Below are 24,833 nucleotides of genomic sequence, written 5' to 3'. Positions count from 1 at the left end.
GTTCAGGCTCAACGCCCCGAAAGACAGCACCCCCACGGGAGCCGGCAAGAGGGGGAGAGCCGACTCGCCACCTGCTGCGCCGAGCATGAAGCCGCGCACCCAGGCCCGCGCCAGCGCCGACCCGGGTGGTGTGGGGGCCGGTGGCACCACCACTGCGCCTGCCGCCGACCTGATCCCTGGTTCCATTGTTTACGCTTCTCCTGCCTATTGATCCGCAACTGTACTGCCTTCCTGACTCGCAGGCGAAGTCCAGCCCACGGCGGGCACGCCGGCAACAGAGGCTGGGACGGAGTAGGAGGAGGCTCCTCCCGCAAGCTCGACGGCACCGCAAGGTACTCGTTCAGAGCTTTCTTGCGTTCACCACCGTGTAATTTAGTTTATTTTTGGATCCTAATTCTTTTCTTTGTCGCAGTCCCGACTGCGCCTGCGACGGGAGCGGGCGTCGCGGTGGTCGATCTCGGCTCCGACGTCGAAGACGCGGGGACGAGAGAGGAGCCGGAAGAGGCTCCCGCGCCTAGCAGGAGGCGCCTCCTGCCAGGGAAACGGCAACTCCGCCACCCCCGCAACCCATGGGCACGGGCGTGGAGGAGGCTGCGGCAGGGGAGCAACAGGAGGCTCCGCCGCAGGTTGACGACGCCCCTCCCGGCCAAACAGTGGCGGCAGGGGCCTCGTCGTCGTCCGCTGCTACCACCAGCCCGAATTTCTGCATCCTTGCCAGGCTGACTTGGGACCCAATCACCTGGGACCCGAGCATCTACGACCTGGGGCACCGGTTCCTTGACGCCATCAAGGAGCAGCAACTGGCATTCGTCACCTCCTTCAACCAGGTGAGGGAGCGCCACGAGCTCGCGAAGGGCCAGCTCGGCGAGGTGCAGCAGGCCGTCGAGAGGGAGCGGCAGGAGCTCTCCCGGTTGCAGGAGGAGACACGCCTGGCCCGGCAAGCCAGGGATGAAGCACCGGTTGTCCCCGACGCGGAGCTCCACCGGCAACTTGAGGCCCAGCGCGCCGAGCACCAGCGAGCCCTGGACTCGCTGGCCGCAGCGCAGGAGAAGGCCAGGAAGGAGCACGAGGAGGTGCTCGCTACGGTCCAAGCTCGCCTCAACGAGAAGAGCGAGCTGGTCTGTAGCTACCTCTCCCAGCTCCAGGGGCTGCACACCAAGCTGGAGGAGCAGACCAAGGCTGCGGAGGACGCGGCAGCGGCATCGGCACGGCGGGAGAAGGAGCAAAACTCCGCCAAGGAGAAGAGCGCCCAACTCGAGTCCGAATTGGCCACTGCCAGGGGCGAGCTCGTCAAGATGGGCGAGGACAACATGGCCAAGGCCACGGAGATCTCGCGGCAAGGAGAACTCCTCCAGCAGGCCAAGAAAGCGGTGGTGGTGGCGCGCGGCAACCACGACAAGTTGGCGGAGCAGTGGCGGATGGAGACCAAGAAGCTCCACGAGATCGCCCAGGCCATGCACGACCTGCTGCTGAGGTTCGAGATGCGGGCCGTGAAAGTGGACGGCACGGACGTCAACACATCGATCCCCTTCTTCTTCGACATGGTGGGGAAGCTTGGGCCGCTTGACGTGTGGATCTCCAAGTTCTGCGACGGGGCGATAGCCTCGTGCGCTAGGGAGATCGCTGAGACAATCCTTCCCCGGATGCACCTCCACCAACCGGATTTCCCCTTCGAGACGCTGTTGGACGCCTGGTCAGACAGTGAGAATGGCCCTACTCACAGCAAGGCGGTGAGCAGGTTCGTCGAGGAGGTGGCGGACCGGATGCAGAGGAAGCCGGAGCGAACGACGGTGTCTTTCAGGTGCGCGTGGCCATGGGGAGCAGAACGGTAGCAGCGGCAGGGGCTATGGTGGTGTAGGTCGATGGGAACGCGAGCGGCATGGTCGAGCTTCTGTGTGGCATGGCTATGGTTGAGGGGAGCTCGGGCAGTGGCAATGGAGATGGACGGGGAAGGGAGACAGAGGAGGGGCTTGGCCTCCTTTTATAGCCGGGGCGCGAGATGGCATGGCTGGCTTCGTCGAGAAGGAAACCAGGGAGAGAGAGAGGGGCAGCGCTGCGGCTTCATGGCGAGCAAGTGGCTTCAATGCAATGCGTGTTGCAGGCGGCGGCGTGGACTTTGGTTGCCTCCACGCACGGGCACAGCAGGGATACGAACGTAAATCAACGCGGGGTGCTGGCGCTGGTTGAGGCTGACGCTTTGATACCACGTGATAGCCTCGAGGGTGTCCCGATCTTTCGATGAGATACCTAATTATCGATTTGGTAGTGATACGTGTGCGGGTGGCCCGATCTTTCGATGAGATTGATAACTCTCGATTTGGGTAGGAGGTGACGTTGACGATCCGACTACGGCCTAGGAGGCAGCGCCTTAGCAATCGATACACCAACTCCAGAGGGTTATTGATCACGCGGGGGCACGATCAACCTGACCACGAAGGTCTTTGTTCCTGCAAGCAATCGAAGAACAAGCAAGAACAAGATAAATAGCAGATGCAATCTAAAATTGCGAATATACTATATCAAACCAATGTCTCAACGAGACGATAAGTTGGGGTTCCGAAAGCGGTAAAACAGGTGGTCTAACCGACACACGCGATTACACGAAGTAGTAGCGATGGCTAACTTTTAACTAAACAAAACCCAAAGCTCCTTAGAGGGGCTCATGGGGTATATAAAGGAGGAGGGAGAGATATTTTTGTCCACCTTGAATAAGGAGTCCGAAATCCAACTTTATCTCTAACTTTCCTAACAAACTACAACTCTTTAGGAAACAGAAAAACAGATCCGTCATCTTGTTTTGTCCGCCACGGTCAGCACGAGTCGAATCTCTTGATGGGGCCAGATCCGTTGGAAAGGTCTTGTAATTACCTTTCCAACAAGTACTTGTTTGCTTGATTTGGACTCCGGATGCGGCCTGGGTGATTAAAACAAATTCGGGTCTCCTGACAGCTCGGACCCGAATCGGATTCAACTTTAATTCGTGATATCTTTCTCTAGCAAGCTCCGAATCATGTGCCGTTTGATTTGTTGGAAAGTAGACTTGATAGGCTTCACTTTGAATCTCCCTTTGCAGGCTATAACACTTCATCTTCACTTTGGACTTGTAAAGTTCAATAAGATGCCTACATAATAAGATTACACAAGATAGTAGCTCCGCCTCTTTGTAAGTAACATATTGAAAACATTTTGTAATTGAATTCACCTGATTATAATTATTTGAGACACCAACAATTAGGGTTCTAATGGTCGTATCCATGGTTAGCATGTCCATATCATCCTCCCTTTCTTGAAAGGAAAGCCGTCCTCGGCGTCGTTTATGCTGAAAATATGCTAACAAAAGAGACAAGGTATGCGCATGGTATATGTATATATCGTTATTTTTAACTCTACTCCCATGTTGCACAATTAATGTTTTATAACACAATCTCATGAGATAATTAGTCACACAATCATCATGAATATCATTCCAGCAAGAAGATTGACAATATGTTTTGCATATATAAGTGAAACAATATCTTGTATTTGGTTTGCACCGCTCACCATTATACCATCCCAACACTGGAGAATAATAATTAATAATGTTACCCAAATTAGTTACTACAAGATGCTGAAATTTAGAGCATGTCAAAGCACTAATATTCGAACAATCGTGTAAAGAACTAATTGGCAAATAATCAACACTAATATTGGAGGTCATATCAAAATGGTTAAGCATATGCAACATATTATTTTCTCTCAAATCAAGAAAGTTATCACAAGCAATGCAAATCTGATGCACCCAAAATTTATTGTTCACGTCATGTTCTCCAATTAATTGAATAGTGTATCCATGGGCATTAGCAAAAGATTTTGAAATTGTTAACTCAGAACCTTTATCCATTGCATGTGACAAATATATAGGTGCATCAAGTTTAATAGAACACAAAGAATTATTAGGCGGAACCATAGGAAACACTTCTTCATGTTTAATTAATTCAATGCAACATAAATCAAATTTAATTATCGCGTCACAAGTCTGTTCCAAGACAGCAGGTAACTCATCACATAAATCATTATCATTTGAATCAATGGGTGCGCTCAAATCAGCATGTAAATCAACAATTTCACATGGTGCAGAAAATTCAACGGGTATCTCATTTATTTCATCACATGTCATATTTTGTTCAGCAACACAATCATCTTTATCATTACCTTGTAGGCTCAACACGTTTCTTGTACACCTTCTCTCCAATTTCCTCTCCGCTTCAAGAGCAAGATTAAGCAAACACAATAGAGAGTCGTACTTTCCGTATTCAATTATGTAAGAAATATCAAAGTTAAGCCCACAATAAAACCTATCCATTTTTCTTTGTTCGGTTTCATCTAAACCAGATCGCAAGGTTAAAATTTGGAACTCATGGTAGTAATCATCAACAGTTTTATCATCTTGTGTCAAACGTCGTAATTTGGAACGCAACTCATAAGCATAACTTGGAGGAACATATTTTTCTCTCATGATTTTCTTCATATCAATCCAAGTGTGAGGTATTTTGTTTTCTCTAACTATCTCACACCACCATGATAATGCATCAAAACAAAATTTACTACTAGCAATTTGGACCTTACGACTATCTAGTACATGGAAGCATGTGAATTGTTCAGTTAAAGCTAGCTCCCAATCTATATACGTTTCAGCATCATTTTCCCCCTCAAAGAAAGGTACACACAATTTAATTGTATTAGAAGGATTGTTTTGTACCGTTGCCGTGGCATTATGAACAAGAGACGTGGAGGATGGTCGTGGTGAAAAGCACTCATCGCGGTCACGGGATAGCATCGGTCTAGTTGCCATGCTTCGTGTAAGTCCTGTCATGGTTAGTAGAAAACAAGAAACAAATCACAGTAATATGTTCCTATGAACTACTAGGATGTGGCTACAAGTCGCTCAACTCTCAAGCTAAAAATCAAGTTCTTACAAGTTCTTACCATGCAAAACAGGAAGGTGATGGCCAGCGGCGTGACCAAGCCCTCCGAAGATTAAATGTATCGATGCCTCGGTAACAAACCAACCTAGGTGTAGAATCTGTGGAGCTTGGAGGCTTTTGTGAGTAGTAAGGAATAGCAAATAATCAAATCAGCAATGCAAAGTTGAAAATATGCTCAATAATGCTAGTCCTAGCTGCTGGAGTCGATAAGAACGAATTACAGAAATAATCTAAGCCTAGATACTGAAGAAGGTAGGAATAGATAGATCAAAAGATGGCACAACAAGTAAATCCCTGGGATTTTTTTTCTTTTTTTTTCTTTTTGTGGCCTTCTGTTTGGCTTCTTATTCTTTTCTTCTTCTTCTTTTTTTTCTTTTTTTTTTAACCCCAGAAACTCACGCAAAAGAAGGACCGGAAAACTGTACGTCGGTCTGTCGAAGAACAGCAAAGGCTGCAGTAAGAAAAATTTAGAAAAATATGGAAAAATATGGGTTAGAAGGGTATCGACACAAGCTTTCCAGCAAGGGCAAGATCACTCAAAACGGATGTCGGACAATGGAGAAAACTGAGAAACACCGGGCTGCAGCGACGCCGGAAAACGGATGCAGAAACTTGGAAGCTCAGAAAGTCCACCTTACAAACCGAATTTGGGGGTCAAAGTGCAGGGCAACGCCCTGGATATTTCCTGATGCGCCTCGTCCTGAGCTTTCCAAAAAGTCCAAGAACGTCCAAATCCGAGTTGGTACGCAAAAGATACGCCCGTTTTACTGAACACGGGTCAAACCCACCCGAAACTAAAATTCTACTCGGACTCGGGTCCGAAACTGACTCGAACTCTTTTTTTTTTCTTTTTTTTTTCTTTCTTTCTTTCCTTTTTTTTTTCTTTCCTTTCTTTTTTTTTTTTCAAATTTCCAAACAACTTGATCTCTAAACAAAATTCGATCTATGATGAAACACTTTCCAAAAGCACTCCTTATTGGACTCGGACTCGGATTCGCGGCTGAAAACTATAACTTGCCGACTCGGTGTAGGACTCGAAGAGGGACTCGGTGTAGGACTCGATGAGGGACTCGGTGTAGGACTCCAAGAGGGACTCGGTGTAGGACTCGATGAGGGACTCGGTGTAGGACTCCAAGAGGGACTCGGTGGAAGATATGGTGGCGGCGGAAGATTATGGCGGTGGTGTGGCAGGAAGTTTGGCGGCGGAAGATTGATGAAGGAAACTTGCGTCACACGAAGAACAAGAAAACCAAAAGCAAGTTCGATCTAGTAGAAAAAATCTGAAAAACGATCCAATCTAATCCAGCAACTCGACACGATTAATGCAGCAAAGATTCAACAATGCAAATACTAATGTGAAAATTGCAAGGCTCAGATTGGTTCTAGGACAAGGTAACTAATTCTAATTTTTATTTGGCTTTTTCTGGACGATAGGTAAAAACAGATCTAAACTACGGATAAACTGGAAAAATCTCACCGAGCAACCTTAAGCTCTGATACCACGTGATACGGGTGGGGGTGGCCCGATCTTTCGATGAGATTGATAACTCTCGATTTGGGTAGGAGGTGACGTTGACGATCCGACTACGGCCTAGGAGGCAGCGCCTTAGCAATCGATACACCAACTCCAGAGGGTTATTGATCACGCGGGGGCACGATCAACCTGACCACGAAGGTCTTTGTTCCTGCAAGCAATCGAAGAACAAGCAAGAACAAGATAAATAGCAGATGCAATCTAAAATTGCGAATATACTATATCAAACCAATGTCTCAACGAGACGATAAGTTGGGGTTCCGAAAGCGGTAAAACAGGTGGTCTAACCGACACACGCGATTACACGAAGTAGTAGCGATGGCTAACTTTTAACTAAACAAAACCCAAAGCTCCTTAGAGGGGCTCATGGGGTATATAAAGGAGGAGGGAGAGATATTTTTGTCCACCTTGAATAAGGAGTCCGAAATCCAACTTTATCTCTAACTTTCCTAACAAACTACAACTCTTTAGGAAACAGAAAAACAGATCCGTCATCTTGTTTTGTCCGCCACGGTCAGCACGAGTCGAATCTCTTGATGGGGCCAGATCCGTTGGAAAGGTCTTGTAATTACCTTTCCAACAAGTACTTGTTTGCTTGATTTGGACTCCGGATGCGGCCTGGGTGATTAAAACAAATTCGGGTCTCCTGACAGCTCGGACCCGAATCGGATTCAACTTTAATTCGTGATATCTTTCTCTAGCAAGCTCCGAATCATGTGCCGTTTGATTTGTTGGAAAGTAGACTTGATAGGCTTCACTTTGAATCTCCCTTTGCAGGCTATAACACTTCATCTTCACTTTGGACTTGTAAAGTTCAATAAGATGCCTACATAATAAGATTACACAAGATAGTAGCTCCGCCTCTTTGTAAGTAACATATTGAAAACATTTTGTAATTGAATTCACCTGATTATAATTATTTGAGACACCAACAATTAGGGTTCTAATGGTCGTATCCATGGTTAGCATGTCCATATCAGGTAGGAGGTGACGTTGACGATCCGACTACAACCTAAGAGGCAGCGCCTTAGCAATCGATACACCAACTCCAGAAGGTTATTGATCCCGCGGGGGCACGATCAACCTGACCACGAAGGTCTTTGTTCCTGCAAGCAATCGAAGAACAAGCAAGAACAAGATGAAAAGCAATCTGAAATTGCGAATAGGAGATATGAAGGTTCACGAATCTGAATACTCAATATAGTTGGAGTCTTGATGACGGTAAAACAGGTGGTCTAACCGACACACGCGATTACACGAAAGTAGCAAAGGCTAAACTTTATCTAATCAAAACCCAAGGCTCCATAGGGGGGCTCATGGGGTATAAATAGGAGGGGAACTAGGTGGTTTTCGGCCAGGCCCTTGTGGGACTCCGAAACGGCCTTTTGAAATTGTTTATGGTTTTATGCCTCGTGCACCAATTGATTTGTTACCTTTGCCAACTTCTGAAAAAGTTAACTTTGATGCTAAGGAACGTGCTGAACTTATAATAAAAATGCATGAGACGACTAAAGAGAACATTGAGCGCATGAATTCTAAGTATAAACTTGCGGGAGATAGGGGCAGAAAACAAATTGTGTTTGAACCTGGAGATCTTGTTTGGTTGCATTTGCGCAAAGATCGTTTCCCTGATTTGCGCAAGTCTAAGTTAATGCCACGAGCTGATGGTCCCTTTAAGGTGTTAGCAAAAATTAATGATAATGCATATAAACTTGAGCTACCTGCAGATTTTGGGGTTAGTCCCACGTTTAATATTGCAGATTTGAAGCCTTATTTGGGAGAAGAAGATGAACTACCGTCGAGGACGACTTCGATTCAAGAAGGGGAGGATGATGAGGACATCCCAACTAATGATACAACCACAGCCCCTACAGCACATACACCTCAAGTACCGGAGATACATGGACCAATTACTAGAGCTCGTGCACGACAACTAAATTATCAGGTACTTTCGTTCCTCGGTACTTCATTTAATATTAATGAGAACATGCTGCTGCCTAAGATGGGTTCTTTTATGTGTTTTAGGAATGAAGGACCTAGCTTGCACCTCAAGGATCAGCGTTGGACAGCAAACCATGGAGGTGGCAGCAAGGTGGCGGGAGCTAGCTCAAGTGATGATTTCAGAACATTGAAACCGCCATAACGAGAGATGAGAAGAAGGCCGCATCCTCTTCATCAATGGGATTTCGGCCAAGTGGAGGATTCTCCCTCCAATGGGTATCTATGGGCCAAAGATGAGGGTTATAACCTTGCTTTATTGGGCCTAAGGCCATGTAATAGGGTCCAGCCAATTTTTAGATGTTTTCGTTGTGTTTTAGGAGGATTCCTAGGCCGTTTCGGAGTCCCTCAAGGACCTGTCCGAAAACCACCTAGTTCCCCTCCTATTTATACCCCATGAGCCCCCCCATGGAGCCTTGGGTTTTGATTAGATAAAGTTTAGCCTTTGCTACTTTCGTGTAATCGCGTGTGTCGGTTAGACCACCTGTTTTACCGTCATCAAGACTCCAACTATATTGAGTATTCAGATTCGTGAACCTTCATATCTCCTATTCGCAATTTCAGATTGCTTTTCATCTTGTTCTTGCTTGTTCTTCGATTGCTTGCAGGAACAAAGACCTTCGTGGTCAGGTTGATCGTGCCCCCGCGGGATCAATAACCTTCTGGAGTTGGTGTATCGATCGCTAAGGCGCTGCCTCCTAGGTTGTAGTCGGATCGTCAACGTCACCTCCTACCAAATCGATAATTAGGTATCTCATCGAAAGATCGGGACACCCTCGAGGCTATCACGTGGTATCAGAGCTTAAGGTTGCTCGGTGAGATTTTTCCAGTTTATCCGTAGTTTAGATCTGTTTTTACCTATCGTCCAGAAAAAAGCCAAACAAAAATTAGAATTAGTTACCTTGTCCTAGAACCAATCTGAGCCTTGCAATTTTCACATTAGTATTTGCATTGTTGAATCTTTGCTGCATTAATCGTGTCGAGTTGCTGGATTAGATTGGATCGTTTTTCAGATTTTTTCTACTAGATCGAACTTGCTTTTGGTTTTCTTGTTCTTCGTGTGACGCAGGTTTCCTTCATCAATCTTCCGCCGCCAAACTTCCTGCCACACCACCGCCATAATCTTCCGCCGCCACCATATCTTCCACCGAGTCCCTCTTTGAGTCCTACACCGAGTCCTTCTTCCAGTCCTACACCGAGTCCCTCTTCCAGTCCTACACCGAGTCCCTCTTTGAGTCCTACACCGAGTCCAACATCGAGTCGGCAAGTTATAGTTTTCAGCCGCGAGTTCGAGTCCGAGTCCAATCAAGAGTGCTTTTGGAAAGTGTTTCATAATAGATCGATTTTTGTTTAGAGATCAAGTTGTTCAGAAAGTTGTGAAAAAAAAAAAAAGAAGGGAAAGAAAAAAAAAAGGAAGAAAGAAAGAAAAAAAAAAAAGGAAAAAAAAAGAGAGAAAGAGTTCGAGTCAGTTTCGGACCCGAGTCCGAGTAGAATTTTAGTTTCGGGTGGGTTTGACCCGTGTTCAGTAAAACGGACGTATCTTTTGCATACCAACTCGGATTTGGACGTTCTTGGACTTTTTGGAAAGCTCACGACGAGGTGCATCAGGAAATATCCAGGGCAACGCCCTGCACTTTGACCCTCAAATTCGGCCTCTAAGGTGGACTTTTCGAGCTCCAAAGTTTCTGCACCCGTTTTACGGCACCGGGGCAGCGCAGTATATCTCAGTTTTCTCCAACGTCCGACCTCCGTTTCGAGTGATCTTGCACTTGTTGGAAAGCTTGTTTTGATACGCTTCTAACCCATATTTTCTCATATTTTTCTGAGTTTTCCTTACTACAGCCTTTGCTATTCTCCTACAGACCGACGTGCAGCTTTCCGGTCTTAACTTCTTTTGCGTGAGTTTCTGGGGATAAAAAAAAAAAATAGAAAAGAATAAGAAGCCAAACAGAAGGCCACAAAAAGAAAAAAAAAAGAGAGAAAAAATATTCCCCAGAGATTTACTTGTTTTACCTTTCATTTGATCTTTCCTTTCTACCTTTTTCAGTATCTAGGCTTAGTTAATTTCTGTAATTCGTTCTTGTCGACTCCAGCAACTAGGACTAGCATTTTTGAGCATATTTTCAACTTTGCATTGCTGATTTGATTATTCGCTTTTCCTTGCTACTCACATAAGCCTCCAAGCTCCACAGATTCTACACCTAGGTTGGTTTGCCTCGAGGCATCGATACACTAATCTTCGGAGGGCTTGTTCTCGCCGCTGGCCATCACCTTCCTGTTTGCGGGGTAAGAACGAGTAAGAACTTGATTAAAAGTTGAGTGGAGTGATCTTTGGAACCCCACATCCTAGTAGTGCATAGGGACTTTTCCTTGTGATTTGTTTCTTGTTTTCTCCTAACGATGGCAGGTTCTGACGATGATTTACAAGGCCACTCTCCACGCACAAAGGGCATTATTTCACATTTTGATCGCAAGCTTAGGCTCCGTAACGAGGAGCTGGATGAGGACGTTCGGGTTGCGAATGAGAGACTTGGAACCTTGGAGAGCGCGCACATTGAAACAAATACCAAGCTAACATCTTTACAGAATTCTGTTGCTACCATTAGTACTTCTCTGGCAGAAATCACGACGCAACTGGCGGCAATTGCTGCAACGACCATCGCTACACCGGGAGGAAACAATACACACAACCAGCGGACCGCTAATAAGGGTACCTTCGCAAGCGAGGTTGAGGAGAACGACGACGACTACTCCGCGGATACGGAACACGACGGGGCCGTAAACCATCACAACGACCGTGATCATCGCCGAACTCGTTTCAACCGCCGAGGTATGGGACCGACACGACCTCACAGAGAGGAACATGACTCACTGCATTCTATTAAACTTAAGGTTCCTCCTTTTGATGGAAAATATGACCCTGATGCTTACCTTACATGGGAATTAGAATTGAGTCAAAAATTTACTTGCCATGATTTTCCTGCTAATAAGAGGGTTAGGGCTGCTACTAGTGAGTTTACTGATTTTGCTTCTGTTTGGTGGCATGAGTATTGTATTGCACATCCTAACGCTATACCACCAACATGGGATGATTTGAAAAGAATTATGCGCGCTAGATATGTTCCTTCATACTATTCGCGTGACTTGTTAAAGAAACTACAACAATTAAGGCAAGGTAGTAATTCTGTCCAAGATTATTATCAAGAAATGCAAAAGAACATGTTACGTTGTGGTTTAGTTGAGAATGAGGAAGCTGCTATGGCTAGATTCTTTGGTGGTTTAAATCGTGAAATTGCTGACATTGTTGATTATAAGGAGTATAATTCTATCAATCGATTGTTTCACATTGCTTGCAAAGCTGAAAGGGAAGTGCAGGGACGACACGCGAACGCGCGGACTAACTTTTCTGCAGGTCGTACTTCCTCATGGGCAGCACGCAGCCCCGCTGCCCCTTCCACACGCCCAGCTGCACCCCCTACACGTCCGGCTGTTCCGACTACTTCCACCAACAAGCAAAGTACCTCTACACCTACATCCGCAAAGGTTGGACCAGCAGCAACAAGAAATACACCCGCTGCCTCTGCACAAAGTTCAGCAGCGTCCGTTGCTTCCACCGGACGGACCGGAGATAACCAATGTCGTAGGTGCAAAGGATACGGGCATTTTCAGCGGGACTGTCCAACCAAACGCGTTATGATCATACGTGAAGACGGAGTATATGATTCAGCCAGTGATTTTGACGAAGCTACCTATGCTCTCATTGTCGAGGAAGAGCAAGAAGACCCCGCTGCCCACCATGACGAGGAGTTAATGGGAGCTGAAGCCGCTGATCAGTACTTGAGTTTGATTGCACAACGCACCTTGAGCGTCCAAATGAGCCACGCCGAACAAAATCAGCGGCATAACTTGTTCCAAACAAAAGGGGTCATCAAGGAACGCGCTGTTCGTATCATCATAGATGGGGGAAGTTGCAATAATTTGGCCAGCACGGAGATGGTGGAAAAACTTGTTCTTACCACCAGGCCGCACCCCCACCCTTACTACATTCAATGGTTTAACAACAGCGGTAAGCTCAAGGTAACTAGAACAGTCCGTGCACACTTTACTATTGGTACATATTCTGATTTTGTGGATTGTGATGTGGTACCTATGCAAGCATGTTCTATGTTACTCGGTCGTCCATGGCAATATGATACAGATTCTGTTCATCATGGTAGAACTAATCATTATTCTTTTATGCATGCTGGTAAGAAAATTGGTTTGAAACCTATGACTCCTGAACAAATTGTGAAAGATGATCTTGCTAGAGCTAGTAGAGCAAAGAGCAAAGAGAAGGATAAGAGTGAGAACCATAATGTCGCTAAAGAATTTAAGCACCAAGCGTCTACTAGCAAATCTGAACCGAAACATGTTAATGAAATTAAATTGAAAGGTGCATGCTTGCTTGCAAGTAAATCCGATATTTCTGAGTTAGATACGAATAATTCTGTTTGCTATGCATTCATTTGCAAAGAGGCTTTGTTTTCATTTGAGGATATGCCTCCCTCTTTGCCCCCTGCTGTTACTCACGTTTTGCAGGAGTATTCCGACATCTTTCCACAAGACGTACCACCAGGATTACCACCTATTCGAGGGATTGAACATCAAATTGATTTAATTCCTGGTGCTTCGCTGCCCAACCGTGCGCCCTACCGTACCAATCCAGAGGAGACGAAGGAGATTCAACGACAAGTTCAAGAATTGCTCGACAAAGGTTATATTCGTGAATCCCTTAGTCCTTGTGCTGTTCCTGTTATTTTGGTACCAAAGAAAGATGGTTCTTGGCGTATGTGTGTAGATTGTAGAGCTATTAATAACATTACTATTCGCTATCGTCACCCAATTCCTAGACTTGATGATATGTTAGATGAATTAAGTGGCTCTACCGTGTTCTCTAAAGTTGATTTACGTAGTGGTTACCACCAAATTCGAATGAAATTAGGCGATGAATGGAAAACAGCATTTAAAACTAAGTTTGGACTATATGAGTGGTTAGTCATGCCTTTCGGTCTTACTAACGCACCTAGCACTTTCATGCGGTTAATGAACGAAGTTTTACGCGCTTTCATAGGACGATTTGTGGTGGTTTATTTTGATGATATATTGATTTACAGCAGCTCTTTAGAAGACCACTTGAATCATTTACGTGCTGTTTTTGATGCTTTGAGAGATGCACGTTTGTTTGGTAACCTTGAGAAGTGCACCTTTTGCACCGATCGAGTTTCGTTTCTTGGCTATGTTGTCACTCCACAGGGCATAGAAGTTGATAAGGCCAAGATCGACGCAATTCAAAGCTGGCCAACTCCAACAACGGTCACCCAAGTGAGGAGCTTTCTTGGACTCGCTGGGTTTTATCGCCGCTTTGTAAAGGATTTCAGCACCCTTGCTGCACCGCTTAATGAGCTCACAAAGAAGGACGTTCCATATGTATGGGGCGCTGCACAAGAAGAAGCTTTTCTCATATTGAAAGATAAGTTGACACATGCTCCTTTACTCCAACTTCCTGATTTTAATAAGACTTTTGAGTTGGAGTGTGATGCTAGTGGAATCGGTTTAGGAGGTGTGTTGTTACAAGGCGGAAAACCTGTTGCATACTTTAGTGAAAAATTGAGTGGGCCTAGTCTGAATTATTCTACTTATGATAAGGAATTATATGCTCTCGTTCGGACTTTAGAAACATGGCAACATTATTTATGGCCCAAAGAATTTGTTATACATTCTGATCATGAATCTTTGAAGCATATTCGTAGTCAAGCAAAGCTGAACCGTCGTCATGCTAAATGGGTTGAATTTATTGAGTCTTTTCCGTATGTTATTAAACATAAGAAGGGTAAAGATAATGTTATTGCTGATGCGTTATCACGTCGTTATACCTTGTTATCTCAGCTTGATTTTCGGATATTTGGATTGGAGACTATAAAAGAACAATACGAACATGATGCAGATTTTAAGGATGTTTTGCAGCATTGTAAAGAGGGCAGAACATGGAACAAGTTCGTCATTAATGATGGATTTGTGTTCCGTGCTAACAAGCTATGCATCCCAGATAGCTCCGTTCGTCTTTTGTTGTTACAGGAGGCACATGGAGGAGGGTTGATGGGTCACTTCGGCGTGAAAAAGACCGAAGATGTGCTCGCTGATCATTTCTTTTGGCCTCGGATGAGACGGGATGTTGAGAGATTTATCGCTCGTTGCACTACATGTCAAAAAGCTAAGTCACGACTCAATCCTCATGGTTTATATATGCCTCTCCCTGTTCCTAATGTTCCTTGGGAAGATATATCAATGGATTTTGTTTTGGGATTGCCTCGAACTAAGAAGGGGAGGGATAGCATATTTGTTGTTGTTGATAGATTTTCTAAGATGGCACATTTTATACCTTGTCATAAGAGCGATGATGCTACAAATGTTGCTGATTTATTCTTTCGTGAAATTGTTCGCTTGCATGGTGTGCCCAATACTATAGTTTCAGATCGTGACACAAAATTTCTTAGCCACTTTTGGAGATGTTTATGGGCTAAGTTGGGGACCAAATTGCTTTTTAGTACTACATGTCATCCCCAAACAGATGGACAAACTGAAGTTGTTAATAGAACATTATCTACTATGCTTAGGGCTGTTTTAAAGAAGAACTTGAAAATGTGGGAAGAATGTTTACCTCATATTGAATTTGCTTATAATCGTTCACTGCATTCAACCACAAAATTGTGCCCTTTTGAAATTGTTTATGGTTTTATGCCTCGTGCACCAATTGATTTGTTACCTTTGCCAACTTCTGAAAAAGTTAACTTTGATGCTAAGGAACGTGCTGAACTTATAATAAAAATGCATGAGACGACTAAAGAGAACATTGAGCGCATGAATTCTAAGTATAAACTTGCGGGAGATAGGGGCAGAAAACAAATTGTGTTTGAACCTGGAGATCTTGTTTGGTTGCATTTGCGCAAAGATCGTTTCCCTGATTTGCGCAAGTCTAAGTTAATGCCACGAGCTGATGGTCCCTTTAAGGTGTTAGCAAAAATTAATGATAATGCATATAAACTTGAGCTACCTGCAGATTTTGGGGTTAGTCCCACGTTTAATATTGCAGATTTGAAGCCTTATTTGGGAGAAGAAGATGAACTACCGTCGAGGACGACTTCGATTCAAGAAGGGGAGGATGATGAGGACATCCCAACTAATGATACAACCACAGCCCCTACAGCACATACACCTCAAGTACCGGAGATACATGGACCAATTACTAGAGCTCGTGCACGACAACTAAATTATCAGGTACTTTCGTTCCTCGGTACTTCATTTAATATTAATGAGAACATGCTGCTGCCTAAGATGGGTTCTTTTATGTGTTTTAGGAATGAAGGACCTAGCTTGCACCTCAAGGATCAGCGTTGGACAGCAAACCATGGAGGTGGCAGCAAGGTGGCGGGAGCTAGCTCAAGTGATGATTTCAGAACATTGAAACCGCCATAACGAGAGATGAGAAGAAGGCCGCATCCTCTTCATCAATGGGATTTCGGCCAAGTGGAGGATTCTCCCTCCAATGGGTATCTATGGGCCAAAGATGAGGGTTATAACCTTGCTTTATTGGGCCTAAGGCCATGTAATAGGGTCCAGCCAATTTTTAGATGTTTTCGTTGTGTTTTAGGAGGATTCCTAGGCCGTTTCGGAGTCCCTCAAGGACCTGTCCGAAAACCACCTAGTTCCCCTCCTATTTATACCCCATGAGCCCCCCCATGGAGCCTTGGGTTTTGATTAGATAAAGTTTAGCCTTTGCTACTTTCGTGTAATCGCGTGTGTCGGTTAGACCACCTGTTTTACCGTCATCAAGACTCCAACTATATTGAGTATTCAGATTCGTGAACCTTCATATCTCCTATTCGCAATTTCAGATTGCTTTTCATCTTGTTCTTGCTTGTTCTTCGATTGCTTGCAGGAACAAAGACCTTCGTGGTCAGGTTGATCGTGCCCCCGCGGGATCAATAACCTTCTGGAGTTGGTGTATCGATCGCTAAGGCGCTGCCTCCTAGGTTGTAGTCGGATCGTCAACGTCACCTCCTACCAAATCGATAATTAGGTATCTCATCGAAAGATCGGGACACCCTCGAGGCTATCATGTAGGGGGTGCAGCGGGGCGTGTGGAAGGGGCAGCGGGGCTGCATGCTGCCCATGAGGAAGTACGACCTGCAGAAAAGTTAGTCCGCGCGTTCGCGTGTCGTCCCTGCACTTCCCTTTCAGCTTTGCAAGCAATGTGAAACAATCGATTGGTAGAATTATACTCCTTATAATCAACAATGTCAGCAATTTCACGATTTAAACCACCAAAGAATCTAGCCATAGCAGCTTCCTCATTCTCAACTAAACCACAATGTAACATGTTCTTTTGCATTTCTTGATAATAATCTTGGACAGAATTACTACCTTGCCTTAATTGTTGTAGTTTCTTTAACAAGTCACGCGAATAGTATGAAGGAACATATCTAGCACGCATAATTCTTTTCAAATCATCCCATGTTGGTGGTATTGCGTTAGGATGTGCAATACAATACTCATGCCACCAAACAGAAGCAAAATTAGTAAACTCACTAGTAGCAGCCCTAACCCTCTTATTAGCAGGAAAATCATGGCAAGTAAATTTTTGACTCAATTCTAATTCCCATGTAAGGTAAGCATCAGGGTCATATTTTCCATCAAAAGGAGGAACCTTAAGTTTAATAGAATGCAGCGAGTCATGTTCCTCTCTGTGAGGTCGTGTCGGTCCCATACCTCGGCGGTTGAAACGAGTTCGGCGATGATCACGGTCGTTGTGATGGTTTACGGCCCCGTCGTGTTCCGTATCCGCGGAGTAGTCGTCGTCGTTCTCCTCAACCTCGCTTGCGAAGGTACCGTTATTAGCGGTCCGCTGGTTGTGTGTATTGTTTTCTCCCGGTGTAGCGATGGTCGTTGCAGCAATTGCCGCCAGTTGCGTCGTGATTTCTGCCAAAGAAGTACTAATGGTAGCAGCAGAATTCTGTAAAGATGTTAGCTTGGTATTTGTTTCAATGTGCGCGCTCTCCAAGGTTCCAAGTCTCTCATTTGCAACCCGAACGTCCTCATCCAGCTCCTCGTTACGGAGCCTAAGCTTGCGATCAAAATGTGAAATAATGCCCTTTGTGCGTGGAGAGTGGCCTTATGAATCATCGTCAGAACCTGCCATCGTTAGGAGAAAACAAGAAACAGATCACAAGGAAAAGTCCCTATGCACTACTAGGATGTGGGGTTCCAAAGATCACTCCACTCAACTTTTAATCAAGTTCTTACTCGTTCTTACCCAGCAAACAGGAAGGTGATGGCCAGCGGCGAGAACAAGCCCTCCGAAGATTAGTGTACCGATGCCTCGAGGCAAACCAACCTAGGTGTAGAATCTGTGGAGCTTGGAGGCTTATGTGAGTAGCAAGGAAAAGCGAATAATCAAATCAGCAATGCAAAGTTGAAAATATGCTCAAAAATGCTAGTCCTAGTTGCTGGAGTCGACAAGAACGAATTACAGAAATTAACTAAGCCTAGATACTGAAAAAGGTAGAAAGGAAAGATCAAATGAAAGGTAAAACAAGTAAATCTCTGGGGAATATTTTTTTCTCTTTTTTTTTCTTTTTTTGGCCTTCTGTTTGGCTTCTTATTCTTTTCTATTTATTTATTTTTATCCCCAGAAACTCACGCAAAAGAAGTTAAGACCGGAAAGCTGCACGTCGGTCTGTAGGAGAATAGCAAAGGCTGTAGTAAGGAAAACTCAGAAAAATATGAGAAAATATGGGTTAGAAGCGTATCAAAACAAGCTTTCCAACAAGTGCAAGATCACTCCGAACGGAGGTCGGACGGTGGAGAAAACTGAGATATACTGCGCTGCCCCGGTGCCGTAAAACGGGTGCAGAAACTTTGGAGTTCGAAAAGTCCACCTTAGATGCCGAATTTGAGGGTCAAAGTGCAGGGCGGCGCCTCGTCGTGAGCTTTCCAAAAAGTCCAAGAACGTCCAAATCCGAGTTGGTATGCAAAAGATACATCCGTTTTACTGAACACGGGTCAAACCCACCCGAAACTAAAATTCTACTCGGACTCGGGTCCGAAACTGACTCGAACTCTTTCTCTTTTTTTTTTCGTTTTTTTTTCTTTCTTTCTTCCTTTTTTTTCTTTCACTTCTTTTTTTTTCCACAACTTTCCGAACAACTTGATCTCTAAACAAAATTCGATCTATTATGAAACACTTTCCAAAAGCACTCTTGATTGGACTCGGACTCGAACTCGCGTCTGAAAACTATAACTTGCCGACTCGATGTAGGACTCGACGAGGGACTCGGTGTAGGACTCAAAGAGGGACTCGGTAGAAGATATGGTGGCGGCGGAAGATTATGGCGGTGGTGTGGCAGGAAGTTTGGCGACGAAAGATTGATGAAGGAAACCTACATCACACGAAGAACAAGAAAACCAAAAGCAAGTTCGATCTAGTAGAAAAAATCTGAAAAACGATCCAATCTAATCCAGCAACTCGACACGATTAATGCAGCAAAGATTCAACAATGCAAATACTAAAGTGAAAATTGCAAGGCTCAGATTGGTTCTAGGACAAGGCAACTAATTCTAATTTTTGTTTGGCTTTTTCTGGACGATAGGTAAAAACAGATCTAAACTACGGATAAACTGGAAAAATCTCACCGAGCAACCTTAAGCTCTGATACCACGTGATAGCCTCAAGGGTGTCCCGATCTTTCGATGAGATACCTAATTATCGATTTGGTAGGAGGTGACGTTGACGATCCGACTACAACTTAAGAGGCAGCGCCTTAGCGATCGATACACCAACTCCAAAAAGTTATTGATCCCGCGGGGGCACGATCAACCTGACCACGAAGGTCTTTGTTCCTGCAAGCAATCGAAGAACATGATGAAAAGCAATCTGAAATTGCAAATAGGAAATATGAAGGTTCACGAATCTGAATACTCAATATAGTTGGAATCTTGATGACGGTAAAACAGGTGGTCTAACCGACACACGCGATTACACGAAAGTAGCAAAGGCTAAACTTTATCTAATCAAAACCCAAGGCTCCATAGGGGGGCTCATGGGTATAAATAGGAGGGGAACTAGGTGGTTTTCGGCCAAGCCCTTGTGGGACTCCGAAACGGGCTAGGAATCCTCCTAAAACACAACGAAAACATCTAAAAATTGGCTGGACCCTATTACATGGCCTTAGGCCCAATAAAACAAGGTTATAACCCTCATCTTTGGCCCATAGATACCCATTGGAGGGGGAATCCTCCACTTGGCTGAAATCCCATTGATGAAAAGGATGCGGCCTTCTTCTCATCTCTTTATGGCGGTTTCAATGTTCTGAAATCAACACTTGAGCTAACTCCCGCCACCTTGCTGCCACCTCAATGGTTTGCTGTCTAACGCTGATGCTTGAGATCCAAGTTAGGTCCTTCATTCCTAAAACACATAAAAGAACCCATCTTAGGCAGCAGCATATTCTCATTAATATTAAATGAAGTACCGAGGAACGAAAATACCTGATAAGCACGAGTTCTAGTAATTGGTCCATGTATCTCCGGTACTTGAGGTGTAGGTGCTGTAGGGGCTGTGGTTGTATCATTAGTTGGGATGTCCTCATCAACAAATTAGACAATGCATTGTAGCATTGCAACCCCTACTTGCATGCTCCCATTGAGCACCCCTCCTAGTTCTTTTCCCAAGATAAACACAAACACAATTCAGCAACTTGAAAAGCAAAAAACACAGCAGATTCTTGAGAACACTCCGGTGTCGCATCCGCTTGCCAAGCTCCTGTTCATGTAGGGGAAATGCTTATATCTCCTTGTAGTTTGCCTCCTGCCAGTTCACTTGTTATCCACAGCATATACACAAAATTGCCCCCCCCCCTTGAAAAAGCCTGTTCAAAAAGCAGAACAAAGCATCAAGAAAAACAGTTGGTAGGATAGTTTAGGCAGATTTAACATGCAAGTTTTGTTGGGAACGCAAGTTTTCATTGAAAAATTAAAGTTGCTCATGTTGATTCTATTTGTGCAAATGGATGCAATTAACCTGCGATCAAGGGATTTGGATAAAGCAAGAAAAGGGGGGAAAACAACAACCTAATTTCATATAGCCAATGTGGTTAGGCAAGCATATTGACAAAAAGAAAGAGAAGCAACTATAACGCATTGTGTGAGCAAAAAAATAAATTAAAAGCACCTACATCACCAAATTTAAAAAGCAACTTGTGTGTGTGGTGGGGAGGGGGGGTTGTGTGTTTGCATGTATATCGAGAAAGAAAAAGACGACAAAGATAAAGCTAAACATATGTATAAGCAACTAATTAAAGAAAAGGTCCTAGGAAGTACAACCTAGAACACGAAGTTGCATTAAAAAAAGCAACTATATTACTGAGTCTTGCCCCTATATTGCTTGTTGCCGCCTATATGACAAAGAAGCAACTATAAGGCATCGCGTGAGCGACTAAATAATTACAAGCAACTATATTACCTAAATTAAAAAGCAACTTCTGGGTGTGTATGAGAAAGTATATTGAGAAGGAAAAAACGACAAAGATAAATCTAAACATATATAAGCAACTAATTAAGAAAAGGTCATAAGTAAACTAAGACACAAAGTTGCATAAAAAAAGCAACTATATTTTCTCAGGCATGCACCTATATTTGCCTATTGCCACCTATACTAAAACAAAGGAAACAACTATAAGGAGGTGTGTGAACGACTAATAATCAAAAGCAAACTACATTAGCTAAACTAAAAATCAACTTCAGGCTCGGGCGTGGTCAAGTATATTGTTAAGGAGAAAGCGACTAAATAGGTAGATCTAAAAATATAAATAAGCAACTATGCTAAAACAAGGCAACAATAGGGCATAGTATGAGCGAGTATATTGAAAACCCAGTGCATGCTTGAATTGAGTAAAAAAACTGAAAGCAGGGGGATCACCTCTTGCCATGTGCCTCTGGGGCGCCTACGTACAATATACAATGTAATTTATAAACAAAAATCGTCAGCGATGATTAGCACGGGGAATTTACCAGAAGCAACTTCAGGGACGAGTCAAAAACAACTCCGGTTTAGCTAATACCCATCCACCCCGTGTTTCATCCGCACAGGCATATGCTAGTTGTTATCTCCGGTTACTAGGTCCATAATATACAGCAAGCAACAAAAGGGCAACAAAAATACTCTCCTAAACACATGTATCCCCCACACACCTAAGCAAGCAACTTATAAGGCCCCATGTAAAATCTCCAATATGAACTGTGTTAGCTCATATAGCATACAAAAACTGTGTGTGTTTTTGGAGGGAAATTCATGAAGCAAACAACATCTAGGTTTGGAAACAAACACATCTAAACAAACCTGTGCCCCAAAAACTCAGGGACAACTCAGAGAATCCGTCTGTCTTCTAACACTCAAATGGGTACAAGATTTGCCCCCCCTCAACAAAAGCACATACTCCGAGGGATTGAAATAACAGTGAAAACACCAGGCTCATATTACCCGCTCTGGATCGAATCCGATCCCACCTAGGTACAAAAATCTAGATAAATTTCCCTAGAATTATAGGGCATGATACGGGTTTTAATTCAGCTAGAAATCGCTTGCAACACCGCAGCCGTGCCACGCGGGAGCAAAATCGACACCCAAAAGTTCCCCATAACAATCCGGGGATAAATTGGCCGCGAAACATGCGAGCGCAAGGGAATCGACGGGGTCACGAACACCCTAGGGCTGCAAATCGACAACGATGCGTAGATAGCGGGTTGGAGACGGTACTAACCATGAAATCGGGTGAAATCTCCATGCTCGTTGCGCCCGCCGAGCTCGTTACGCCCCACCGTCGTCGATGCAGCGGCCACGCCCAAATCAGCCCACAGCACCGCGCCTTGCGACATGCAAATGCCCTCCACCACGCCGACCAACCGAACCCCTAAATCACCGTCGGGTGCCCAACGCCACTGAAAGAAATCGACGATGAGCTCGAGCTCCTCGCCCCCTGTCGACCATGCTCGCTTCCCCGTGCCCCCTCTTATCCGTCAACCCACGCCGCATTCCTTGTCTCCGCAGACTGCAGCGCTGAAGGCTGCTGCTGCGCCGCCCGCTGAATCGCGCCCCGGCCGCCGCCCGCTACGCTTCTTCCAAGCTGTTGCTGGCCTCCATCACCACGGATCCACCGCCACCAGCCTACATCGCCATGGATCAGCCGCCGCCTGCCTCCATGTCCATGTATCAGCCGCCGCCTGCCTCCATTTCCATGGATCTGCCGCCGAGAACCACACCGCCCTTTAGAATCGCTGGAGATACAGAAGAGAGTTCCTGGGGAAAATGAGGAAATGAGGAAGGGAACAAACGCAGGAACAAGTGGGCCCCACCTTGGCCCATGTGGATAGGTAAGAAATAAAGCCAGCGGTAATCACTAATCTGACGGGATCGCTGCGCCAGGAGAAAACGGACTGTGATGACGCCTACGCCCGTCTTGTTCAAAAAGTGCATATGCATTTTTTAAGCAATTAGGAAAATTCCCTTTCCTTTTATTCTTGTACTAAGACATTTTAATACTTGTGGAATCTATAAATTCTATAAAGTTGAAGCTCACTAAATGCAGTTAATTTAGCAAGCTGCATATGCAGCCTAACCACGTCAGCATTCATCTAATCTTCTATACCGAGCAGCCACGTCACCCTCTTTCCAATCATGTTCAACCCAGGACGTTCCTGAGATTTGACTCTCTCCCTTCCTCTACGGAAGGTTGTTTGATGATTTGGCCCAAGTTCTCATATCTCTCTGCACACTTAAGGTGTTTGATGATTTGCCTCTTTCAAATATTTGATTTGTACAAGGTATAGCCGAACTTGGTTTTGCTGTGCAAATATGTGGTGAGTTCAAGATTTCCTGTGTTGTTTCTTCTCATGGTTATTTTAGATTGGCCAAGGTGTTAATCAATTTTTATTTTAGGTCATTGTGGTAAGTAATGGTGAAAGTTTTTCACAAAAATCAGATATGAAACTGTTGCAGTGCATACAAAGGTAAGAGACAAATCTAGAAGTTTTTTGCTCCCTGTTCATGTTGGGTGTGAGCTAAGAATAATTCAAGTTTTAGTTTTTTTTCGTGGTGCGGTGAAGTAGAAAATTTAATTCGAATGATACAGTCATATAATTGTGTACTGCTTTGTTCCATCAGTGTGTTTGTTGTCGCAGCTAACATACAAGTGAGGATTTACTTCTTTCAGTACTGCAGAAACGGCAAGGTATTGTCCATCAATCAAGCTGAACGTTGTTGCAGTACTGAGCATTGACTTTCTTATTTTACTCCATCTTTTTGTCTTGGATTTGTGCTATTATCTGATGAGTTGTGACCTATTGCCCTACTCATCTTAGATATGTGCTATTTTATTCTCAAATAATATATGCTCGAGGTGCACAACAAGGTGTTCTTCTTCTGCGTTTTAACTGCCACCTCCCTGTAGTATATCTGCAGGATATGAAAGCTTTCATAAGACTGGATTTTTTTTTTCTGAAAGATGCCATGCTGTAGCACATTGTTCTCATGTGTTATTTACCACTCTTGCTGCAGTTGTTATTTACCACATTTGTAGTAGATCTATGGAGCTACATGGAGCTACTAGATCATTTCGGTTATATAATTTATATGGACAAAGATGATTAATTTTCCTGTTGTTTCGGAATCACCTTGCATAGCAAATCGGCATCCTTCGCTCCTTTGCTAAAATATAACATAGTAAGCTGTCTTTCTTCTCTACAGTTTTAGTCATCTCGCTGAAAAATTTATAATCAAATTTTGCAGGTGATACCAAGAACCGCTAAAACTATTGAAGCAAAACATAGGATCTGTTTGGTGGCGTTAATTTCTGAACTATATAAGTGATCCACTCTCTGTTATGTAAATGAAAAGTGCAGTTTAGTTGCACGACTTATTATATGGAATATATGCAGGTATGTCTAACACTACTCAAGAACTCAGATTATGCTTCTTTTTCTAATAGAAACATTTTTATACCATTTTGCTCAAATTGCTCATCAGGTTTTATCTTAATTAAATACTGTTTTATAGAATTGTAACCTTTTATTTCATCAGTATGATGGTCAATTTTTTTATTGACCATCCATCCAAATTGCATATTTTATGTACCGCCGCAACGCGCGGGGCATCACCTAGTTTATTAGATGGCCCAAACTAACCCAGAAATTTATGAAACTTTGAGGGTAGTCTTAAAGTGAGAAAATACACCTTCAGTAAAAGTTTC

At 44.2% G+C, this 24,833-nt stretch overlaps 1 long non-coding RNA gene across 1 annotated transcript; it reads right to left on the bottom strand.

Moving 5' to 3' along the window:
* Positions 1–20,179: 20,179 nt before the first annotated feature.
* On the bottom strand, positions 20,180–22,965 carry LOC106865967. Its single transcript, XR_001405880.2, has 2 exons — positions 22,350–22,965; positions 20,180–20,459 (listed from the first exon to the last, which is right to left on the bottom strand). It is a non-coding gene; the product is annotated as an uncharacterized LOC106865967 (long non-coding RNA).
* Between the last annotated feature and the right edge of the window lie 1,868 nt (positions 22,966–24,833).

This window comes from Brachypodium distachyon, chromosome 2, assembly GCF_000005505.3.
Source record: "Brachypodium distachyon strain Bd21 chromosome 2, Brachypodium_distachyon_v3.0, whole genome shotgun sequence".
Classification (NCBI taxonomy): Eukaryota; Viridiplantae; Streptophyta; class Magnoliopsida; order Poales; family Poaceae; genus Brachypodium; species Brachypodium distachyon.
This window is presented reverse-complemented; position numbering and strand designations above follow the sequence as displayed.